The 23,664-nt window shown below is 37.3% G+C and overlaps 1 protein-coding gene across 2 annotated transcripts in view; it reads left to right on the top strand.

Annotated features, from left to right (window-relative positions):
* The window catches only part of Sptssb (serine palmitoyltransferase small subunit B), a 38,963-nt gene that overhangs the window by 3,453 nt on the left and 11,846 nt on the right, over positions 1–23,664 (top strand). For both annotated transcript variants that reach the window (XM_047563152.1, XM_047563151.1), the window contains exon 2: positions 9,523–9,616. The gene's annotated coding sequence lies outside the window, so the exon portion shown is untranslated. The remainder of the gene's footprint in view (positions 1–9,522; positions 9,617–23,664) is intronic.

Below are 23,664 nucleotides of genomic sequence, written 5' to 3'. Positions count from 1 at the left end.
GATTGGGGCTAGGCTAGCCCAGTATGCATAGGGCCATGGATTCAACCCCGAGTACAGGGGTGGGGGGACACAGAGAAAATGGAACTGTCATATATTGCTGGTGGGAATGTAAAATGATGCAGTTTCTGTGGAAGAGAGTTCAGTAGTTCCTCAAAAATTTGCACATAGTTACCAAATAACACTGCAATTCCTTTCCCAGGCATAAATGCAAGAGAACTGAAAAGTTGTGTCTATACAAGAACTACTACTATACAAATGTTCACAGTAGCATTGTTTGTAGTAGACCAGAAAGTGGAAACACCCCTAGCATCCATTGAGTGATGAATAGATAAATGAAATGTGGTATGGAATGGAATAATGGAATACTACTCAGCAATAAAAAGGATATAACTTTTATTATAGATAAAAATATATATGCAGATATAACATGCTGCAGTATGGATGAACAGTGAAAATATTATGCTAAGTAAAAGAAAACCACACATTGTATATTTAATTTACACAACATATTCAAACTCAGTAAATCTATAGAGATACTTATTACTTATTCCTGTGGGCTGGAGTGGGAGGTAGGTTTGGGGAGAATGGGAAGTGACTACTAAGTAGTACAGGGTGTCTTATAGGGATGATGCAAATAATGTAAAATCAACTCTGGTGATAGTTGTGTAACTGAATGCCATACTACTAAAAAACACAAATTATTTATTTGAAGTTAGGTAAATTATATAGTATGTGAATTATATCTCAATAAAGCAGTTTTTAAAATTATCCAAGGTATTAAAAGAACAAATAAATTTATAACTTGAAGTTCATAAATCTCCATATACAACTAGACCAATAGTTTACTTGAGGTTGTTTTTCCCCCCAAAGGACCACTTTATAATATATGAAATAATTAAAAGTAGCATGGATATTAGATAGACATATGATTTGCATATGTTTACACACCTGCCCAAACTTTATTCTATTTGGAAATAAGTCATATGTCATTAATTCATTCCTATAGAGAATTTGCTTGCAATGTCATATCTTTTTGGTCTCACCCATTCATTTTATTAATCCAGGACCTGTGAGACCAGTTGTTCCTCCTGCTTTTAGAAAAGTCTAATCCTTTATCAGTTCTTCATGTCAATTGTTGAGTTTGTTATGGCCCACATTGGGTGAAAGAGAGAGGGAGGTACCTTAATCTCAGCAAAAAGTGGACTTATCTCTTATGTGAGTGAGCCCAGTTTTGCTTACACACTAGATTGATCCAGAAAGCTAGAGTCAGAAGAGCCAGGGAGCATCCACTCTTCTCACAGCATACAGACATGTCTTTGCTGGAAAGTATCTGCCATGATCATGATAATCTCAAATGCAGGGCAAACTCCTAAATAATTAATTTATTCCTCTATCACATCCCCTATGTTTTGAGTTTCCACAAGCTTCCCCATTCTATATTAAAAATCCTAGAATTGGATGATAAAACTTTGTTCAGAAATGGTAGTATAAAATCAGTGTGTCTCAGAGTCTCATAGGAGTGGTAAGCATGTTTCCAGAATAGTTATGAGTAAACTGAACCAAACTGTGCCCTTAGCTTTAGGGACTCGGTCTACCTGCTTCAGGAAACTTCAAGTGTTTTCCATTCTCACCAGCACAGGCTTATCCTTATGTATCCATGCCCTGAAGAGTATGCCTTGCTGATGGTATCACAGATTTTGTAAAGTTCATATTTTGTCCAATTAGATTTCTATAGGATAATTTTGAATGTCCAACCATTTGTCTATAAATTAAATCCATGTAGGTAAACTTGATTATCATTATTATTTTTAAATATTGCCTTCCTCATGATTAATTATTTATTTATTTAACAAATTTTTATTGCATATCTACACTGTACCTGGATAGTTTTAGGCCCTGGGTAAGTAATAAACATAACAGACAAAAGCTCCTCACTTCAAGGAGCTTAAATTAGAGCAGGAGCTTCAGACATTAATAACAATAATAATACTAAGTGAACATAATTATATGAGAAAGAAATAAGAATTCTGGAAACAGTAAAAAAGAGAAGAGAGTAAGGTACAATTTTAAACTGTGCGATCAGGCTAGGAAATAAGACTCTAGAATTATGTAATGTAAAGATCATACACAAACCTGGCCTCTGTGTCTCAGGCCACAAGGATTGCTACCACCCAGTGAACTTCTCTCTTCCCCTTGAGAGCTTCAGTTACCCCTTCCCATTGGCTTCCACTGCCAACATTATTATTCTCCCTAGATATTCCATTGTTTCAGTAAGGAAAATATGTTACCTCCAAAACATTCCAAGCAGACACAAGGAAGACCTAACCTAACAACTGCTCTAAAGAATTACAACCTAAATATAAGACTACCTCATGATAACAGATATTCTCACTCAGGGAAATGAGTCTAGGTTTTCAGTTTTCTTCTGGTCTTTTTCTCTAGCTTTTCCATGGATTCTTGGGATCTTTCAGGGGATTGTGTGTAAACAATTAAAATCTGGTTCTCCAAAGCTAACATCTTTTGAAGAGCGAGAATGAGAGTGAAATTGAAAAGAAAAATATCAGAGCCATCCTGGATAGGTGAAAGGAGAACCAATCTTTCAGAACTACAGAGAGAGCAATACATCAGATCTCACAGATGGACTGGGGGATGGGGGAGAAAAGCAACCAGAGACTCTCCACTTCCCCAGGTGGCCCCAGAGTTTCTACTTTGGCACCTGATTTTAAAGGTACCCTAGGAGACCTTGTTCTAATAAATATACTGGGTGCAGCAGCTTTCCTGGAATACAGTTTTTTAAGATAATGGCTTAAAAGAAGTAGGGACTAGATTTTGTAAGTCAAAAGGGAGCGTTCATTTCAAGTCTAAAGGAGAAGTATTTGAGCATGCTCAGAGCAAAAAATAGAAATACATAAAAGACTCACTGTTACAGTGAAGCATTCGGATTCTCATTCATTTATTTAACAATTTTTAAATAAGCAGCTATGTGCCAGACACTGGCAGAGCAAGACAAAAGAAGACCATGTTTCAAAGACTTTTCTTTTTAAAGGTTACATAATATGCCTTTGCTACAAAATAGCTGAAGAACATAGGGATAAGGCTAAGAACTTCTAACCTGCTATCATAGTCCTGACACCTCCTTCTTCTATAAGCCTCCTTCTATGCCCCAGAGTACCCAGCAATTCCCTGTCATGGCACTAACTATATGGGTATGCTGGCCTAATTGTTCTTCCTCCTCTAGAGAGTGACCTGAGGACAGTGACTGCATCTATTCTTCTACTGAAATTTATATCCCTCCATCATCCTTGCTAAATACTTGATTGAATATTTAGATGTCCAGGTATCTGGATGGATGGATGGACAGATGAATGGAGAGATGAAAAGATAAACAGATGGACAGACAGATGGACAATTTGCCAGGTTTTGGTCAGAATTCTTTGCAGAGAAAGGCAGCCTGGCAGATTGGTTAACAATGTGTGCTCTTCATTTATTATGAAACATTGGGGGCAATTTAAAAATATCCCAATGCCTCAGTTTCTTTATTGGTAAAATTAGGCATGGAAATGATGCTTCTATTAAGTGAACTGCATGAGAAAATACCTACAACGTGCCTAGCAAAGTTCTAGAACATAATTTGTTCAATAAATATCTATACTATTATCAAGTATAGAATAATAACTTCCAGGGTGACAATTTGTTATTCAGGTATTGCATCTCAGCTCTTTCAGCTCCATTATAAGATCAAAGGATGTCAGTTAGTAATTCTAAGCTAAAGTTATCATACCGAGTTCAAGATCTATGACAAGATTAAAAGAAATGTGGGGAATAAATAAAAGCAGCATATTGAACAGGAAAATTAAAAGGACTAGAAAAAGGAAGGGAAAAAACTCAAGATGGTATGTCCAAAGCAACTTTTCTGGGGCAATAAAACCCCTATTACTCTCACACCTAACCCCTGCTTCCCAGCCATGGATATGCAAAGTACCAATTTGTGCTTATGTTCTGGAACATACTCACTGTGCCTTACAGAATGTCATGCCCAATAAGCATCAGTGAATGTTCACTGATGTAGAAGAAAGTAAAGGGAAAATAAATCCTAATTGAAATTGATACTTATCCAAAACTAAGGGTATTAAATTGCCTTTTTGTTTCTTTTGAAAATATAAAAATCTTCTTTTCTGTGTAAGACCTTTAGTCAGAATTATCATGTGCCTCCTTATACAGAGCTAACCCATGGTCAACCTATGAAAATTCGGTACCTTTAATACTTCCCTCTACTTCTGTTAGAGAGAATACCCTTGGGCTCCTCCCCAATTAAAGGTGTTCTTTAAGGAATGTCTTACTTAAAAAAACAAGTGGGTTTTTTTGTTTGTTTGTTTTGCTTTGTTTTTGTTTTTAATTACTCAGAATGGAGCCTCTGATGGCCCTGGGAGCTCAAGTTGGCAACAATCACACCTGACAGAAAGTGTGTCACTATCCACAGTGGAACCTGGCACACACACCCAGGTCCACAATAAATGGAAGCTCCACTGATTGACTAGACAGAAACTTCCTTTTGTCTCAAAATTTTCTGTTGTTAGCACTAGAACATGATCACTATACATTGTTTGGAGAGAGAATATTTAAAAAAAAAAAAAAAAAGTTTTTTTTTTAACTTTAATAGATTTAAACCTGGCACAGTACCTACACAAATATACCCACATATTCCCTTACCTGCCTTGGTTGATAATTAGCAACCAAATGAACAACCCAAGTAAGTACTTAATACTAGGGTAGTAATTGTACCAAGATTTCAAGGTTTTTTTTTTTATACACTACCTTTACATCCTCTGCCATTCTCCCATAGTCTGCATAGGTGTTTGTTAGTGCCTAGCATGGTGCTCAGCTAATATTTGCAGCTCAACAAATATTTGTGCATTGAATATATCTTGAGATAACAAAATTAGCCTAATTCAATCATTAGAAAGGTGATTTTGAAATACTGTATAATAATATAGAAAAAATCCCTTTGAGTAAAATTAATTTTTAAAAAATCAAAATACAGAATTAAATAGAGTGTGATTATAATCAAATGTTTAAAAATGCAGAGGAAAAAAATTCAAAATGCCAACTGTACATACACTTTTTTTATTATTAAAATCTTTTTTAGTTTTACAAACTGCATTTTGATTCATTGTACATAAATGGGGTACAACTTTTCATTTCTATGGTTGTACACAATGTATCTTCACACCATTCTTGTAATCATACATGTACATAGGGTAATACTGTTAGGTACCTCTCATATATACACATTTTTTTAAGATGGTAAAATCATGGGTGTTTATTTTTTATATTATTTTATAAATTTTTATTGGGACATTTCAGGGGGATATTTTATTTTCATAATAGCAAGTAAGGTTTCAACAATAGTTAAAATCAAATAAACAAGGAAGTTCTTCCTTTTGCTTAAAACCAAAGACTATTTGCATAGCAACAATATTTCTCTTAAAGTTGTCACCAAACTCTTCCAACTTAATTACTAGCTTTATTTCATCTACCTTCACTAATATTGAATTAATATATAAAAATTGATATTTGTCAGTCATGAAACTGATTAACTGGACTATCTCTAGAGTAATTTTTTTAAGTATTATTATTGAGGAAGGAGTATTATTTGTCACATAATGAAGACCTATCTCTCTTTAGTGAGGTTAAATGATAAAAGAATTTTTTTTCCTAAAAATATCACATTTGTTCTCTTCTAAAAGCTTTTAAGCTAAACATATTGCCTACAACTATAATGAACACAAAAATTTAGAAATAAATAAAAACCTTCTTATCTTGTATTTAGCAACTATAAACTCCAAGAAACATACATGACTGATTTCTTATTTTAAAAGTATAAAATAAATTATTTCTATTACTTTAAAATAAAAATTTTATATACCACCTTAGTACATATATATGTACTACATATACATATATATGTTTATTTATATATATGTAAATAATACTGACAGGAAAATATTTGCACATATTACTATTAGTACCATACAATATAATAGAAAATTCAAGAACTCCTTATAAATATGACCCAATTTCTACATTCAATAATCACACATAATATCACTACTCAACACTAAATGCTATGAAAAATACTTACTCAATTTTCGTGGACTTTGTAATAAAATATGTTAAGTAGCCCCAATTTCTCTTATAATGCTTATTATTTCCCAACCAGTCTCGGAACCTATTCATCTAGTTTGATCATAAATAAGGCAACTCTTAAGAGTTAACAATCTGTGGGATGGTCATCCCCACTCTAACATTTATCAATTTTGATTAGCTATGGATTCTGCTTTGTTTCTTGATTTTAGAATTATTTAAAAATTCTAATATGTATGGATTTGGGGGAAGAGTCTTCATTTAGAATAGTTAATGGTATGAAGTACAAATTTGTTTTCCAGAAAAAACAAAGTAGTTAAGGGACAAAGTGAAAAACTTATGATATTTGATAAAAACTTCTTACTAAAGGATTGTCAAGGGGTCAGTGGGGAGACTGCACACTAACTCTTTCACATAGTCAGTGCATCCTAGGGTGGGAGAGTCTCACTTAATATTTGGCAGAATGCTTGGGAGAACAGGATCCCATGTGTTTGATCATCTCCTAAAATTAGCAAACTGCTCCTCCTTTATTAACTCATCATTGAAGAATCATAATTAACTTAGGGCCAGAGAAAGTAGGCCTAGAAAGAAGACATTACTGATCCCAGTACTCCAATTACCAATCCTTCTCACTCTTTAAGGTTACAGATACCACATCTACTCCCCAATAGTGAAATTGGGCTTTAACATTTTAATAGGGTATTTTACTGCCTAAAATTTTGAACTAAGGAAAAAAATCAATCAGGTTGGCCCAGTTCTGGTTTTGATGGGCAGGAAATTCAGTTTATAATTCAGAACAAAACAACAAAAAAGTTGTTCTACAGGTTCCCTCCATTTAGGAGGAAACAAACATGGTACAGACATGAAACAAGATACTATACTATTTGACCTACTAACATCCTCCAGGTAAACTACTCCTCCCAGACTCATGAAAGTCACCACTTTACTCACATCATATGTCTCTGAGGGGTTTAATAGTCACCTGAAAGGAATCTCTTGGGGGAGGAGAGGGAAGAAAATAAAATGCATGAAGAAAATAGGAAAAAAATATTTGGGATAAAAAGTTTCTACCTTTGAGTCCTTACTTAGATCAGGCACAATTAAACATCCTTTGCCAACGTTGTGTGGTTTCATCTTTACAACAGTTCAGAGATAATGAGTCATCTCTGTGTTACTGATGACATTATCTGATGTTCAGAAAGGTAAGATAGCATCCTGAAAATCACACAAGAGCAAGTTCCAGTTTGCCAATTTCAAAATCCACACTCTTTTACTAAGGCAAAACAAAAAAAAAAAGTTTTTAACAAGGTAAACTATCCTTCCCATGACATACTTAATTTTACTGTAGAAATATGATCTTGGAGTTGGTGAAATTGTAGTAATCTCGTTTTAAAGGCTTCCTCCTGATTCATGGCAACCTGCAGAAAGCCTTGTCTAGTCTCTACTTGAACTATTTTTCCTAATGAAACTCTCAGTATCTCTCCAAAAAGCCCATTCCTTTATTATTTATTTATTTAGTGGGACTGAGGATTGAGCCCAGAGCCACTACCACTGAGCTACACTCCTGATTCTTCTGTAGGCAACAATTATTTTCCAATTTTTTCTGAGATTCACCTCTGAAGACAACAAACCAACTCTAAACCTTCGCCACCATGAAAGCCTATAACTTCATTTGAGAACATTTAGGTCTTTTAAGTCCTCTCTGACAGGTTCCTTTCCTGAAATCATCTCAAAGCTTCCCATATGAGACATCAGTCCTTCTCCAAGCATATTGAATCACTTATTTATTTACTTATCAATCATATCACAACACTGTTGCCTCATAATAAACTTGAATTTCAGAAAAATTCCTTAGTCTTTTTTACTTCAACTGCTGAAGCCAAATTTCCCCCTATCTTAATCTTGGGCAATTAATTTTTTGAACTAAAGAATAAGACCTTTTATTTTCCTCAAAGTTTTACCCTCAGATATTCTTGAACACTGTAGTCTTCTGCCTCTGATACTTCTTTCCTACAACTTGAAGTCATCTGCAAATTTGATCATCCATATTCTCTATGACTTAACTCAAATGGGAAAAAATTTGCTATAATGGTTAAGAAAAATGACAAACCCTGAGCACAATATTGAAGAATCATTAACCATCTTTATGATGATTGGTCAACTACAAAACACTTTCCCAAATATTATCTCTTTTGTGCTTGCCTTGCAAGCACAAGGCCCTGAGTTCGATCCCCAGCACCCACAAAAAAAAAAAAAAAAAAAAATTATCTCTTTTAATTCTCACAGTTACCCATGCAAAAAACACTACTATAATTATGTGAGGAGAAAACCTGAAAAAAAAACTATATGACCTGCCTGATGTGAAAGAGCTAATAAATGACAAGATAGGAAACAAGACTTAGGGCTTCTGTTTCAAGTGAGTTTCAAAGAAATTTTTATTAATTTTTTCTTATTTAGTTTTGATGCTGGGGACTGAACCCAGGACCTTTGCACATATACTACCACTGAGTTATGTCCCCAGTCCCCAAAGATAGATTTTTAAATACAAAGATTTACCTAATCTCTTTTCCTTTTTGTTTTTGTTGTTGTTATTTTTTTTTGGGGGGGGGGAGGGTACTGGGGATGAACCCAGGGGTGCTTAACCACTGAGCCACATCCCCAACCCTTTTTATTTTTTACTTATTTTTATCTTTTTATTTATTTTATTTTTATTTTTTTGCAGTGCTGAGGATTGAACCCAGGGCCTTGTGCTTGTGAGGCAAGCACTCTACCAACTGAGCTATATCCCCAGTCCTTTATTTTTTTATTTTGAGACAGGGTCTATCTAAGCTGTTTGGGGCCTTGCTAAATTGCTGAGGCTGACTTTGAACTTGCAGCCCTCCTGCCTCAGCCTCCCAAGCCTCTGGGATTACAGGTGTGCACCATCACACCCAGCCCTCTTTTTCCTTCTTTTGTCCCATGATATTAATAAAGACAATTAAAATCAAGAAACATTTTCTACAAATAAACCCAGAAACACAATACACAATGCAGATTAAGAGCAGGCTGCTTGGACAGAAGTAGGGAGGGGGTGTTCATAGACTCCTTCTTTGACCTACCTTGGACCTCCCTTCAACCCTGGAACCTGTGGCACCTTATAGTCCTCAGACTGCAACTGGGAAATCCACAGCCAATGCCATGTCCTTATACTGTGACTTCTCTAAAAATAATTTTAAAAGTAAGGCCAGCTTATCCCTAGTTTTTATAATACATTCTAGACTCTTGTGGGAGATTATCTGGCCCAATGGTTTAACGACATTTTACATGGGACAGAATCGTTTTAAAGTTGAAATTGTTTTAAACCTTTGGGTTTATTTAATTCAAATCTTCCTTTCACAGATGAAGAAACAGTAACCCAGAGAGGAGAGTAACCTTCACAGGATCATTCCAAGGAGGAAAAAAGCTGAGGACCAGACCTGGCCACTCCCAGAAGGTAAACTCCTCTGATTGTATCATGGAATCTCATTTTTAGAAAACTTTTGACCCTTTTGACTATGAAATGACATCTTTAACAAGATGAAGCTTCTAGTTCTCTTGTAAGCTACCAGCAAGCATGTATAATATACTGGGCATTATATTGGCATTTAAGATGACAAAAAAGGAGCAAAATGTGGCAATCAGTTTTAGTTCAAGGCTTCAAAGTAGTGGTTCTCAGCTTACCGACATGAGAGTTCTTTAAAACATGCAGAAAACGTTCATCTATGCGAACTTTGCCTAAATTGCAAGGGTTTCATACATGTCACCCTCTCCCAGCCCAAGTCCTTGGTCTCTGGGTGAGAACACCTTGACCTACCAGGCAGTCGCAGTACAAATGCCAAGGTGAGAATCACATAGCACCAGCTACTGCCTTATTTATGGGTCTGCTTTTAAAAACTGCTTCTGTTTCAACATCCTTCATCTTTTATTTAAATGGAGCAGTTTCTTATCCTGGAAGATCTTTGGTACCAGAGAAGAATATATGTTTAAATAAGCATTTAATTAACCAAGTAGGACAATTTGAGAGAAAAGTACAGTAAAAGGAAGACATTGTCTTGCAAAAATGTTAACAAAAAAAAGAGTGGTCAGTGGTCATAACAGGAAATTCATTTTTTTTCTAGTTTTTTTGTTTTGTTTTGTTTTGTTTTGTTTATTCTAATTCTTAAGAAAGAAAAGGAAGTATAATGATAAGAAACCTAGACTACCACTAGCTCAACCAGCTGCCTGCCCACTTTTTTTTGTTTTGTTTTGTTTTGATGTGATACTGGGGATTGAACCCAGAAGTGCTCTACCACAGAGCTACATCCCAGTTCTTTTTATTTATTTTTTATTTTGAGACAGGTTCTCACTAAATTGCCAAGGCAAGCCTCGATTTTGTACTCCTCCTGCCTTAGGCTCCTTAGTCACTGAGATTACAGGGGTGCACCACAATACCTGGCAGCTACCTGCCCACTCTTATTCCATCTATAGTAAGAGCACCCTCTCAGCCAGTGAAAAAGGGGTAGAAGGTGTGGACAAAGAGAAATATGTTCATCTTTTGACTGGTTATTCCCTAAACCTTTCCTTTTTGCTATAATGTTTCAGGGGATTTATGGGTCTGAAGTGTCCATGTCCTTATTTCAGAATGTTGTGAGGAATCTCCAGTATTACTTTAAAGGTATTGATGAAGCTTGATTTTGCAAATTCAGAAAAATACTTGTTGGATGCTAGCATTTGTTGGCAGTAGTTGATGTGACAGGAGGAACACTTTGGAGCAAGAGAATCCTATACAGCATCCCAATGTGGTTTCCAACTTGACTTCGGAAAATACTTTTCTTTGAAACAAAGTAGTTCATTGAAAGTGCTTAGAACAGTTGGTAGCGCCTGTGAGGTGCTCAGCAAGGAGCGGATGTTATTGAGATAGCTGAGGCCTTTGTTCTCCCTTCTGGCAGCCATGCCCAAATTGTACATTCTCAAGAATTATCTTTCTAACCTGACTTTTATTTAATAAGTGATAAAGGTCACATGCTATGCCTTAGAAAACGATCCCATTCTTTTTTTATTTTTTGTCTGGTCTTCCTAATCTAGCAATGGTATATTAGTATAGGGTGGTGGTAATCATAATAGCTAATATTAATTTAACCTTTCTTATGTATATGTATCAATACTTTTTTCTTTTTTTTTCCCCTCTTTTTTTTTTTTTTTTTGTAATAGGGATTGAACTCTTCAACTCAGTCTTTCTTTCTTTCTTTCTTTCTTTCTTTCTTTATTTATTTATTTATTTTTGAGACAGGGTCTTACTAAATTGCCCAGGCTGGCCTCAAACTTGACAATCCTCTTACCTCAGTCTCCCAAGTAGCTGAGATTTTTGGCATGCCCAGTCTAAATGTTTTATACTCTCTAATCTTCTCAGCAAGGATATGTAAAGTTCTATTACCATTCCTATTTTCCATTTGAGGAAATTGAGGTTAAAAGTGGTTGGGTACCATAGTGAGGATCACACAGTTTGTAAAGACAGAGTATGGGATTCAACCCCAGAAGGGACCACCCCACCACTCCAACCCTCAGCAGGATTCTCTCCCAGCTCCCACATGACCACCACAAGACCTTGGATGTGATTCCTTCACCATTAAAATAGGAATTATTTAAGAATCTAGGCATAGCCTGTCACACTGGACTCCAAGATGCTCTCTGAAGGGAGTCCTGTGTTACATGGTTCCAGTCCCTTCAAGGATATCAGTATTTGTTTCCCAGGGTCACTGGAACAAATTATTACCATTCTGGTGGCTGAAAATGACACAAATTTGTCCTCTGACAGTTCAGGAAGTAGAAGTCTGAAATCAAGGTGTTGGCAGGGCCGTGCTTCCTCCAAGGGCCCTTGGGAGAATTCTTCCTTGCCAGTTTCTGGCGCCGTCATGAGTTCCTTGGCTTGTGGTGGCATGACTCCAACTCTGCCCCTGTCTTCACATGGCCCCCTCTCTGTGTCTTTCTAGGAGAGTCATCATTAGATTTAAAGCTAACCTGGGTAATCCAGGATGCTCTCTGTCAAAAAAAGTCACATAAAGTCACATTGACTGGTTTCAGGACATGGACATATCTCTTTGGTAGTCACCATCCAACCTACTATAATATCTTTAATCCAAATATGTTTATGTCTGGGAGAGATTCTTCTGGTATTCTTCCTGATCTCAAGCCCACATGTTTTCAAAGAGAGACTAGAATGCTTCATCTTACACAGAGTAGGCCTATAGTTAAAGTGCCTACAAAAATCTGTTCATTGAAAATACATATATTTTTTAAATGCCCAGTTGCCCTTGGCCTTCATCACATTTCTCTGAGAATCAACAAAGTTCTTAGGAAACAAATAACTGTTACCTATTTTAAAGAAGAAAAAACTTGAGCTCACTAGCCCTCCCCTTTTCACTAGGAAAATGTAAGCTGCACCCTCTGGGAAACTCAAGGAGGAAGGTGAAGCTACAAGGATATGTCCACACTGCTCTCCCCAGGAAAGGGAGAAAGATACTTGCCTAAATTGTCCATGAGATTTTCTTCCTTTTTTCTCTTGGTGCACCTTTTTAGTAACTCGCTTCTCAGTGCAAGACTATAAAAATCTGATTAGAATAATTCTGTTTTCTAAAAGCAGCAACATGTTTGGCCTAATCTATAAATTTTTGCCTTTTTACCATCTCTCCCTCACCCCACACCCCATCCCTGAAACCATCTAACCTGGAGCACAGCAGTGTCACCAATGTGGTCAGAACTGTCCCTTGATCTGGGGATTGACTGAGAGAGCACCTCAATAGCACTGTGTCTATTGTCATGACCTTTGGAGTCAACCTGGCTTTCCATTTATTACTCTACTTTCTAAAAAGCAGTAATAACCGAGATGCAGACTCAGGTCACCAAGGGCAGTGTAAGGGCAGCAGACTGTATTATTATTGGCACAAAAATCACATCTATGAAAATTCAATGTGGCTGGCCACCTAAGAAAATCATTGAACTCATTCCCAAAAGTTTTCCAGACAGTGTAATAAGAAATAAAGAAGCCAAAAGAAGAAGCAGGGGAAGAGGGGGAGGAGGGGGTAGAGACCAGAAAGCAAAAATAAAAAATGTTTTATAAGCACACCTGTTCAGTGTTACCCCTGCCAAAAAATGTGCAAAGAAAATACACTATTAGTATGGAAAATCTTATTGGAAAGGTCTTAGCTGACCAGCTACCTACACAACCAGATTCCCTTTGGCAGAACTCTTGGAGCTAGTATTGAGTAGGTATACTCTTGACAAATCGATATTGCAATAATGTACCTTCATTTTCAAATTGTTCCTTGGATAAGCGTTCAGCTTCTGAAGAGTCCTCAAATATAATCATGATTGGTAAGAATGGGGTCAAGGCTTTATTTTTCATGGTTAAGTTTCTAGTTACTGAGACAGACAGAGTCCTTGGAAACAAACAGTAATGGTTTCTTGACCTAAGTGTGGGTTTGATGGCTTTGGAAAAGCTGAGGAAGAGAAGAAAAGGACAGAAGTGTCCTGACACTCAGCTGATGAGGGATTTGTGACAACAGTAGGACCGACAATAGTTTGAACTGAAAGATTAAGTGCTCTAGGTGTTGGGCTCTCACGGACCCTCCTTTCAAAAGCAGATAAGCCTATTTTAGGATGTATAATTCCCACAAGTATTGTAGGAGATAAAGCTACTAAAATTTCACTGATGCCAAAAATAAACGTGAACACATCAACTCTTCCCAGAAGGTTCTGTGGAGTTTTACAGTTTTGAATTTTCCTCACATTCTGATAGCCAAGAAGGGAACCGCAATTGGGACCTGACAACTATTATTTGAAGACTTTGTGGGTGTTTGTTCAGCTGTAGATGGCATATCCACGTGATTTAAACTAGAATGCCCCACTCCAACTTGAGACTCTCAATGACTTTTTATTACTCTTTTTAAAAAAATGTTGCTGAGACAATTTTAAAGTTTATTTTTAAATTTCAGGCTTTTGTTATGTTAGAATTATTCACTGACGTTTTCAAATTTTTAATTGTGGTTTTAAAAAACTTGTGGCATAAAATTTGCCATCTTAACCATCTTCAGGTGTACAGTCCAGCAGTGTTAAGTATATTCACATTGCTATGCAACCAATTTCTAGAACTTTATCATCTCACAGAACCCAAATTCCATACCCATCGAATGACAACTCCATATTTCCCCCAACCCACAACCCCTGCTACTCTTGATAACTCATGAAAGTAAAATCGCAAGCATTTTTCTTTTGTGAATAGTTTATTTCACTTCAACAAGATTCATTCATGATGTAGCATGTGATGGAATTTCCTTTTTTTTCCAAGGATGAATAATATTCCAGTGTATGTGTATATAATCTTTTTTTTTTATTTTATTGTAAACAAATGGGATACATGTTGTTTCTCTGTTTGTACATGGCGTAAAGGCATACCATTTGTGTAATCATAAATTTACATAGGGTAATGCTGTTTGATTCATTCTGTTATTTTTCCCCTTCCCCCCACCCCTTCCACCCCTCTTTTCCCTCTATACAGTCCTTCCTTCCTCCATTCTTGCCCCCCTCCCTAACCCTAACCCTAACACTAACCCCTCCCAGTCCCCATTATGTGTCATCATCTGCTTATCAGAGAGATCATTCGTCCTTTGTTTTTTTGAGATTGGCTTATCTCACTTAGCATGATGTTCTCCAATTTCATCCATTTGCCTGCAAATGCCAAAATTTTATCATTCTTTATGGCTGAGTAATATTCCATTGTATATATATACCACAGTTTCTTTATCCATTCATCAATTAAAGGGCTTCTAGGTTGGTTCCACAATCTGGCTATGGTGAACTGAACAGCTATGAACATTGATGTGGCTGTATCTCTGTAGTATGCTGATTTTAAGTCCTTTGGGTATAGGCCAAGGAGTGGGATAGCTGGGTCAAATGGTGGTTCCATTCCAAGTTTTCTAAGGAATCTCCACACTGCTTTCCAGAGTGGCTGCACTAATTTGCAGCCCCACCAGCAATGTATGAGTGTACCTTTCTCCCCACATCCTCGCCAACACCTGTTGTTGCTTGTATTCTTGATAATCACCATTCTAATTGGGGTGAGATGGAATCTTAGGGCGGTTTTGATTTGCATTTCTCTTATTACTAGAGATGTTGAACATTTTTCCATATGTTTGTTGTTTGTTTGTAGATCTTCTTCTGTGAAGTGTCTATTCATTTCCTTAGCCCATTTGTCGATTGGATTATTTGCATTCTTGGTGTAGAGTTTTTTGAGTTCTTTATAGATTCTGGAGATTAGTGCTCTATCTGAAGTATGATTGGCAAAGATTTTCTCCCACTCTGTAGGCTCTTTCTTCGCATTGCTGATAGTTTCCTTTGCTGAGAGAAAGCTTTTTAGTTTGAATCTATCCAATTATTGATTCTTGCTTTTATTTCTTCTGCTATTGGAGTCCTGTTGAGGAAGTCTGGTCCTAAGCCGACATGTTGAAGCTCTGGACCTACTTTTTCTTCTATAAGATGCACAGTCTCTGGTTTGATTCCGAGGTCTTTGATCCATTTTGAGTTTATTTTCGTGCATGGTGAGAGATATGGGTTTAGTTTCATTCTGTTGCATATGGATTTCCAATTCTCCCAGCACCATTTGTTGAAGAGGCTATCTTTTCTCCATTGCATACTTTTGGCCCCTTTGTCTAGTATGAGAAAATTGTATTTATTTGGGTTTGTGTCCGTGTCCTCTATTCTGTACCATTGATCCACCTTTCTATTTTGGTACCAATACCATGCCGTTTTTGTTACTATTGCTTTGTAGTACAGTTGAAGATCTGGTATTGCGATACCCCCTGCTTCACTCTTTCTACTGAGATTGCTTTAGCTATTCTGGGTTTTTTATTCTTCCAGATGAATTTCATAATTTCTTCTATTTCTGTTAAGGTACATCATTGGGATTTTCATTGGAATTGCATTGAATCTGTATAGCACTTTTGGTAGTATGGCCATTTTGACAATATTAATTCTTCCTATCCAAGAACATGGGAGATCTTTCCATCTTCTGAGGTTTTCTTTAATTTCTTTCTTTAGTGTTCTGTAGTTCTCACTGTAGAGGTCTTTCACCTCTTTTGTGAGATTGATTCCCAAGTATTTTATTTTTTTCGATGCTATTGTGAATGGGGTAGTTTTCCTAATTTCTCTTTCTGAAGATTCATCACTTATGTATAAAATGCCTTAGATTTATGTGCATTGATCTTATATCCCGCTACTTTACTGAATTCACTTATGAGATCTATAAGTTTTCTGGTGGAATTTCCTGGTTCCTCTAAGTATATAATCATATCATCAGCAAATAGGGATAGTTTGAGTTCTTCTTTCCTATTCATATCCCTTTAATTTCTTTGGTCTGTCTAATTGCTCTGTCTAGAGTTTCAAGGACGATATTGAAAAGAAGTGGTGAAAGAGGGCATCCCTGCCTTGTTCCAGTTTTAAGGGGGAATGCTTTCAGTTTTTCCCCATTTAGAATGATATTAGCCATGGGCTTAGCATAGATGGCCTTTACAATGTTAAGAAATGTTCCCACTATCCCTATTTTTTCTAGTGTTTTGAGCATGAAGGGGTGCTGTATTTTATCAAATGCTTTTTCTGCATCTATCGAAATAATCATGTGATTCTTGACTTTAATTCTATTGATATGGAGAATGACATTTATTGATTTCCTGATGTTGAACCAACCTTGCATCCCTGGGATGAAACCCACTTGATCATGGTGCACTATCTTTTTAATATGTTTTTGTATGCGATTTGCTAAAATTTTGTTGAGAATTTTTGCGTCGATGTTCATTAAGGATATTGGTCTGAAATTTTCTTTCCTAGATGTGTCTCTGTCTGGTTTAGGTGTCAGGGTGATATTGGTTTCATAGAATGAGTTTGGGAGGGTTCCCTCCTCTTCTATTTTATGGAATACTTTGAGAAGTATTGGAATGAGCTCTTCTTTAAAGGTTTTGTAGAACTCGGCTGAAAACCCATCTGGTCCTGGACTTTTCTTTGTTGGTAGGCTTTTGATGACTTCTTCTATTTCATTACTTGAAATTGGTCTATTTAAATTGTGTATGTCCTCCTCATTCAGTTTAGGCAATTCATATGTCTCTAGAAACCTGTTGATGTCTTTGAAATTTTCTATTTTGTTGGAGTATAGGTTTTCAAAATAGCTTCTAATTATGTTTTGTATTTCAGTCGTGTCTGTTGTGATATTTTCTTGTTCATTCCGAATTTTAGTGATTTGGGTTTTCTCTCGTCTTCTCTTTGTTAGTATGACTAAAGGTTTATCAATTTTGTTTATTTTTTCGAAGAACCAACTATTTATTTTGTCAATTTTTTGTATTGTTTCTTTTGTTTCAATTTCATTGATTTCAGCTCTGAGTTTAACTATTTCCTGTCTTCTACTACTTTTGGTGTTGGTCTGTTCTTCTTTTTCTAGGGCTTTGAGCTGTAGTGTTAGGTCGTTTATTTGTTGAGTTTTACTTCTTTATTAAATGTGCTCCATGAAATAAATTTTCCTCTAAGTACTGCTTTCATAGTGTCCCAGAGATTTTGATATGATGTTTCTTTGTTCTCATTTAACTCTAAGAATTTTTTAATTTCCTTCCTAATATCTTCTGTTATCCATTCATCATATTATAGCATATTGTTTAATCTCCAGGTGTTGGAATAGTTTCTGTTTTTTACTCTTTCATTTATTTCTAACTTCAATCCATTATGATCTGATAGAATACAAGGTAGTGTCTCTATCTTCTTGTATTTGCTAACATTAGCTTTGTGGCATAATATAGGTTCTATTTTAGAGAAGGATCCATGTGCTGCTGAAAAGAAAGTGTATTCGCTCTTGGTTGGATGGTATATTCTATAAATGTCTGTTAAGTCTAAATTATTGATTGTGTTATTGAGATCTATGGTTTCTTTGTTCAATTTTTGTTTGGAAGATCTGTCCAGTGGTGAGAGAAGTGTGTTAAAATCACCTAGTATTATTGTGTTATGGTCTATTTGGTTTCTAAAATTGAGAAGGATTTGTTTGACATACATGGATGAGCCACTGTTTGGGGCATAGATGTTTATGATTGTTATATCTTGCTGATTTATGCTTCCCTTAAGCAGTATGAAATGTCCTTCTTTATCCCTTCTGACTAACTTTGGCTTGAAGTCCACATTATCTGAAATGAGGATGGATACTCCAGTTTTTTTGCTGAGTCCATGCGCATGGTATGTTTTTCCCCATCCTTTCACCTTTAGTCTATGGGTATCTCTTTCTGTGAGGTGAGTCTCTTGCAGGCAACATATTGTTGGATCTTTCTTTTTAATCCAATCTGCCAGTCTATGTCTTTTGATTGATGAATTCAGGCCATTAACATTCAGGGTATTATTGGGATATGATTTGTATTCCCGGTCATTTGGTTCACATTTTAAATATTATTTATTTATTTATTTTTTTGACACAACTTGGTTTCTCCTTTATTTGACAGTTCCTTTAGGATAATTCCTCCCTTTGCTGATTTGCTTCTTTGTTTTTCATCTCTTCCTCATGGAATATTTTGCTGAGAATGTTCTGTAATGCTGGTTTTCTTTTTGTAAATTCTTTTAGCTTTTGTTTATCATGGAATGATTTTATTTCATCGTCAAATTTGAAGGTAAGTTTTGCTGGGTATAAGATTCTTGGTTGGCATCCATTTTCTTTCAGAGCTTGAAAAATGTTGTTCCAGGCCCTTCTAGCTTTTAGGGTCTGGATTGAAAAATCTGCTGATATCCGTATTGGCTTCCCCCTGAATGTAATTTGGTTCTTTTCTCTCACAGACTTTAAAATTCTGTCTTTATTTTGTATGTTAGGTGTTTCATTATAATGTGTCTTGGTGTGGGTCTGTTGTAATTTTGTGTATTTGGAGTCCTATAAGCCTCTTGAACTTGATTTTCCATTTCATTCTTCAGTTTTGGGAAATTTTCTGATATTATTTCATTGAATAGATTGTTCATTCCTTTGGTTTGTTTCTCTAAGCCTTCCTCAATCCCAATAATTCTCAAATTTGGCCTTTTCATGATATCCCATAGTTCTTGCAGATTCTGTTCATGATTTCTTACCATCTTCTCTGTTTGTTCAACTTTGTTTTCAAGGTTAAATATTTTGTCTTCAATATCTGAGGTTCTGTCTTCCAAGTGTTCTATCCTATTGGTTATGCTTTCTATGGAGTTCTTAATTTGGTTTATTGTTTCCTTCATTTCAAGGATTTCTGTTTGTTTTTTTTTTCAATATCTCTAACTCTTTATTGAAATGATCTTTTGCTTCCTGTATTTGCTCTTTTAACTGTCGATTGGTGCTATCATTCAATGCCTGCATTTGCTCTTTCATCTCATCATTCAATGCCTGCATTTGCTCTTTCATCTCATCGTTTGCTTCCCTGATCATTTTAATTATGTACATTCTGAACTCCTTTTCTGTCATTTCTTCTGCCATGCTGTCGTTGGATTTTATTGATGTAACATCTAGATTTGTTTGGGGCATTTTCTTCCCTTGTTTTCTCATATTGTTCAGGAATCAGTGGGTCATTAAGATATTGCAGATTTCCTCTATTGACTTATAATGTCCCTGAAGATTGCTAGTATATCCCCTCTTATTCTTCAGTAGCCTGCAGTCTTGGAGGAAGTTGATAATGCCGTGCTCCACAAGGAAGCTGCCTCTCTAGGGTTGGTGACCCTCAGGTGGGGTATATTCCCTGATAGTGGGCAGAGGTGCCTCCACTTGTTGACCAATGGTCATCCAAAGGGGAACTAGGCTGCGGGCTGAGGCATGGCCTGTTTGTTCCTGTGTCTCTGGTTTTACCGACCTTGTGGGAAAACCTCACCCGGCGGGGAAGACTCACCCGGTGGGGAGGTCTCTCTGGTCAGTTCCCCTCCTAGAGGTTCCCCTCAATCTACAACTACCGCCTGGGCTGGGCTGTCTTCCTCTGCAACGTTCCCAGGGGCCCAGACCTACCTCCTGGGCCTGGGAGCCTCACCCTTCACAGACGAGTCTCCTTAGGCTGCCTCTCCTCAAGAATCTGCCCGCAGTCCTGGAAACTTCACTCCGCCCCTAGGCGTGTCTCTGTGCGGCTCTTCCACCAAGAAGCCGGTCCTGGGACCCTGCTCTGCACCTAATCGCCTGGCTCTGCGACCCCTCCTCTGAGCCGCCACCTGGAGCCCCGTACAATAGCTCCGAGACCCAGAGACCCACCACACACCTCCTCCTCCGTACAGCTGCCCAGTTTCTGACGCAGTCACTAGGAGTCCAAGCAACTCACTTCGCGTCTCCTCCTCCCGCCAACCGCCCATAGCCCTAAGCAGTCACTCCGAGTCCAAGTGACCCACCCTGTTCCTCCTCCTCCTCGGGGTAGCCCCCTGGGCATTCAGGAGCGGTCGCTCAGAGACCAAGGGACCCACCGCACTCCTCCTCCAGGCAGGCCACCAGTGTTCAGGAGTGGTCGCTTTGAGTCCAAACAACTCACCACTCACCTCCTCCTCTGGCAACCGCCTGTGGCTCTGATGCAGTCACTCCTAGAGCAAGTGACCCGCCGCGCTTCTCCTCTTCCTCTGGGCAGCCCCCCGGTGTTCAGAAGCGATCGCTCTGAGTCTAAACAGCTCGCCATGCAGCTCCTCCTCAGGCAGCCGCCCAGAGCCCCAGTGGTTGCTCCGAGTCCAAGCGCTGTGCTGAGCCGCCTCCTCTACGATGATCCCAGTTGTCCGTGTTTACCGCTCCAGTGGGGGGAGAGGCGTCTCGCCGAACCATTCTACTTCACAAAGTTCCCTGTGTTCCGGGGCTACCGCCCCATCTGGGACGCCTCCCCAGTGGGAGAGACTCACCCGCCGGCTTTGAGTTGGTCCCAAGTCTCTCACTATCTCCTCTTTTGAGTCCTGCGTCCTGGAGCAACATGAAATGCAGCCGCCCTCTAGTCCGCCATCTTGAAACTCCATAATCTTTTATTTATTGATTCATTTGATGGCAGATATTTGGGTTGCTCCCAACTTTTTGACTACTACAATTATGCTGCTATGAATATGGATATAAATTCAATGACTTTTCAAAAATAACTTCTAGTGACTTAAAGTCATGTTAGCATTGTAGTTTTGTTCATTTTTTTACCTCTAGAAGCAATTGGCAACCTCTGAGCATGAAATCTTCATAAATGAAAAGCCACTCGGGAGTTATACACTTTCCTCTTTTCTTCTTTATAGGATAACAGGTTTTTTTTTTTTTTTTTTTTAATTGTAATAAAGAAGCTTGTCTTAAGAAACACACTGTAGCTAAATCTTGGCCAGATGCCCACCCTGGGCCTGGTACTTTCAGAAGTAAATAAGGACATTGCCCTCTTTCTATGTCAGTACATGAAAGGACTCAAACAAGACAAACTCTGTTGTCCTCCACCCCATTACAAAAATTCTCTTCCCATTCATAACATCTCAGTCTTTATATACTTACTACTCATTTTAGTTTCAAAATAAACCTTCTTTTTGAAAACAATGTAGCATTGAAACTGAACCAATTGAATTTAGTAAGTCCTAAATTATTATGAAACTTTTCATTAAAATCAAATTCCAAATTTTCTTTCCTAGCCAGAAGTCCTTCATTCATAAATTCCTCTGGAGTCTGCCAGAATATGTCAAAAAACAAAGTCTACTTTGAAATCACAAGTATTTGACACAGGTCTTATCACACAGTGGCATCTCTTGACAAACTGGAAAAACGTGTTTTCTATTCTGTTTTTGTTAGTGTTAATGAAAATTAGAGGCAATAAGTTTGGTTCACATAGCTACAAAACACTCTGTACCAACTTGGCTATGTTGTTGGTAAAATTTTTCCTTTTAATACATTATTTCACTAATAATGAACTCACTTCTAATAATAATGACTTGCTTTTAAGTACAAGGTTGCAAAATTTAATTAGAGTAACTTACTTGCCTAAGAGCAATACACACCTTTGACTTAAAATGGTTTATTCCTCTCTGGGGAGTCTATAGAATTATCCCACTCCTCATGAATGTGTAAAGAAAATCCCTTAATTGCCCTATGGTTGTTTAATTTTCTTTCTTGGCTTTGATTCATCACAAACTTTGGGTTTTTTTTTTTTTTAGTTCCCTATAAAGACTTGGACTTCTAACCTCACTTCTAGTCTGACTTCGAGTATTCCTTCTTCTGTTAACATGAAGAATTAGTTGCCAAAGGAAGACTGGAGAGTATCCTAACATTGAAAGGAAATTCCAGATAGATAGAAATGATGGAAGATGGAACTTTCTGTAGGGCATCAAAAACATTGGGGTCACCCACAGAAAAATTAGAACCAGATATACAGACACTGTAAAGCCAACAAGCTCCTGTTATACCTAATTCTTACAAAGATACATTATGAGATTCTGCCACAAATCATACAGATATAAACCACATTTGTGTGTCTGATAAGAAATTGAGTCTTGGGCTAGGGATTTAGCTCCGTGATAAAGCACGTGCCTAGCATGTATGAAGCCCTAGGTTCAATCCCTACTAGGAAAGAAGAGGGAAAGAAAGTATTTATCTTTATCTCTGTGGATTGTTATGGGGCGCAACTTAAGAACAGACAGATCACCACTGAGAAGTACAAATTTGAGAGTCTTTATTAAGCTGGCCAGCTGACTGTCTCACACAATGCCCCAAAAAATGGCAATTGGGAGAATAGCACTAACCACAGGGTTGTAGGGATTCTTATACCAAAAATCACATCAATCATAAGTGTCTATTGCTATGATTCAAAATTACAAACTAATATCATGAGATAGACAGAGGGGGAAGTGGGTCAAACTGACCCTTACCTAGGTACAAACTAAAGAATGGTTGCTAACATCCACACAATCACTGTTCACATGGTACATTGTTTAGGAGTAATAGGAATCAAAAGAGAGCAATTCTTCACTACATAGGATATGCCATCGTATATTATTAAACATGTCACACCAAGTAACTGATGATGGGCACAGTTGCAGGGTGTTCCCATGGGAGAAGCTTATTTCCTACATAACATGGAGTCTCAGAGCAAAATGGAGTCTGTTTAGTCATTTCCCTTATAGTTTGGCCTATAACATTCTCATGGAGCCAGATCTGTCAGCCCATCACATGGATCTTTTTGTGCTCACAGAAAGAACCAGCTCCTGATTAGACTCCCCTAGACAAGAACCATCACATAAGGTTGTTCAGTGCACAGCCCACACAACAGAATGTAGTGGCCCTGCCCAAGACACTTATGAAAATTTCTTTAGAGATTGCAGTGCCTTTTAAGTAGTGGTTTGCAGTAATGGCTGCATACATGCATTGACTTATTTATTTATTTTTAATGCACTGGGCAATTCAATTAGCAAACACAAGGACTGGGGTGTTTTTTCCTCTAGAATAGGTAAACCACTCCATGTTGAAGTAATCATTATAGAAGAGTCTACAAAAATTCTTTGAGTCTATAATTTAGCAATATCTTC

Source organism: Sciurus carolinensis, chromosome 9 (genome assembly GCF_902686445.1).
Source record: "Sciurus carolinensis chromosome 9, mSciCar1.2, whole genome shotgun sequence".
NCBI lineage: Eukaryota > Metazoa > Chordata > Mammalia > Rodentia > Sciuridae > Sciurus > Sciurus carolinensis.
The sequence above is the reverse complement of the archived record's forward strand: the minus strand, read 5'-3'. Positions and strand labels throughout refer to the sequence as shown.